At 35.1% G+C, this 2,037-nt stretch overlaps 2 non-coding genes across 2 annotated transcripts; both read left to right on the top strand.

Annotated features, from left to right (window-relative positions):
• The first annotated feature begins 1,027 nt into the window (after positions 1-1,027).
• LOC141825803 (small nucleolar RNA SNORD96 family) lies at positions 1,028-1,118 on the top strand. Its single transcript, XR_012601556.1, has one exon. It is a non-coding gene; the product is annotated as a small nucleolar RNA SNORD96 family (small nucleolar RNA).
• A 64-nt stretch (positions 1,119-1,182) lies between these two features.
• On the top strand, positions 1,183-1,272 carry LOC141825801 (small nucleolar RNA SNORD96 family). Its single transcript, XR_012601554.1, has one exon. It is a non-coding gene; the product is annotated as a small nucleolar RNA SNORD96 family (small nucleolar RNA).
• The last annotated feature ends 765 nt before the right edge of the window (positions 1,273-2,037 follow it).

Below are 2,037 nucleotides of genomic sequence, written 5' to 3'. Positions count from 1 at the left end.
AAAAAAAAAGGCAGTCCGGTGCACGAAGCTCTCCGCCATGCGGAGTACGGGGAAAGGATCCATTGTACGCAGCCTTACCTTGCCTTTGGTAAGAGGCTGTTTCCAGGATTTAAACCCGTGACCTCTAGGTCACATGGCAACAACCTTACCGTTGCGCCAAGGCTCCCCTTCAAATAAATTTTTTAATCAAACCGAAATAACCTATTAATTCACCGAACCCATCCAAGTTCAATTAGTTAATTCAATTTTTTTTTTAAAAAATATTATTTATTTCTATTTATTCAATTCAATTTTAATTTTTAAATAAAATTTTAATTAAATCGATTAAACTGATTTTTATGGATTCAATTTAAGCTGAATCGTTAATGGACTATAATATTAGTTAATTGTTTAAAAAATTTGATTAATTTGATAAATAATTTTTTATCATTCGAATTTATTCGATTTTCACGATAAATTTTGATAAAAAAATTAATTTATTTAATTTTAATTTAATCAATTCTGTCAATTTTTAATCGGTTGTTCAATCCTACTCCTAATTTAATGATTAGTATTTCTCCCTCCAATCTCAAGCTCGAACTGAATGGCGTCTCAGTTTTATCGGACCAGGCTGGGCATAAGGACCGAACGGTCCGAAAATGAACGGGTCTGATGAGCCTCACATACACCAGACCGAGCCCAAGCCAAGCTATTGACATCAGCGACCTAAGCTCTTTCGAACCCTAGACGGCGTCTTAGGCCGCTAAAGCCCTAAAAACAGAAGGTAGCCGCCGACAATTTAATCTCCCTTTCAGCTGCGGCCGAGTCCCATCATTTTTTCAACCGCTTCCCCTTGTCAGCCTCCATCGTGTAATCGTGACGGCTCGTCCGAGGTTAGGGTTTCTTCTCTCCGTTGTTCTCCTTCTCCTAGGCGTCGGTCGATCTGCTTCACTACCTCTCTTCCTTTTTTTTCTTTTTTTTTCTAGAGCTCGCAGTTTCCGTCGATCGTTTTTCAGCTGCGGCATTTCCGTTTGTTTGTTGTGCTGATTTGCTTATGAAGAAATCCAAAACCAAATACCATCTTTCGGGGCTGACTGGATCGTCGTGTCCATGCTGACAAATCTTATAATCTGAGGCATTTTGGTTGTTTAATGTTTCCACCTTTGTACCTGTGATTTTAGTGCTAGAGTTATACATTGGCCTTGTCCTATGAAGAATCGTTTATTAATTACACCATCTTTTGGGGCTGATTGGCTTCTTCTGGCCATGTTGTGATTCTGCAATTCTGAGGCATTCGGAATTCTTTCTTCATTATTCGTATTCAAAATTTGTTCTTTTCCTTTCGAGGATACAATTGAATTTCATTTGATTTTGTCCGTTTGATTTTGCCGATTTTCCCTTAAGACGATATACGTTCGTTCTTTTTCCATTTTTTTCTTGGTTTTGTGCCGGAATTTTATTTGCTTTGACTGAACTTCGAATTTTTCATAAAGACTCTTTTTATTGAATATATATTCTGATTTAATTTACTTACTGGACAAATCATGTTTGACACGCCACGACTATTAAGGAGTATCTAGATCACCATTAATGGCGGCCTAACTTGTTGATTAGTAAAGCTTCATTATGCGTGGCTAAAAACATTTTCGACATAAATAGTCGCGTCCCGTTAAAAGTCTGTCTTGTGAATTTTTCAAAATGCCTCCGTGTGAATTATAAAAATATATTTAACAAAAAGTATTCGATATTATGACTAATTTTATACTATAATTAAATAATTGAGATTATTTTTGTTTACGTATTGAAAATATTATAATCAAACAAGTAAATGTATATCTATCTAGTTGCCTTTTAAATATATTTTTACTTATAACTAAATAGACTTTTGGTGTAAATAAATAAAGATAGAGCACTGCTTTTTCCACCCCAACAGCGCACGCCCCCTCCCCCTCCCACTTCCTCTCTCTCCTCTTCTAATGACAGTTTTATCCTTTTCTTTGTATTTATTTATTTATTTTTTTAAAATTTTTATTTAGTTTTATTTTTTAATTAATTTTA

Source organism: Curcuma longa, chromosome 3, assembly GCF_044706935.1.
Source record: "Curcuma longa cultivar G26 ecotype Majalengka, Jawa Barat chromosome 3, ITB_CL_G26_1.1, whole genome shotgun sequence".
In the NCBI taxonomy this organism is placed as follows: domain Eukaryota; kingdom Viridiplantae; phylum Streptophyta; class Magnoliopsida; order Zingiberales; family Zingiberaceae; genus Curcuma; species Curcuma longa.
The sequence above is the reverse complement of the archived record's forward strand: the minus strand, read 5'-3'. Positions and strand labels throughout refer to the sequence as shown.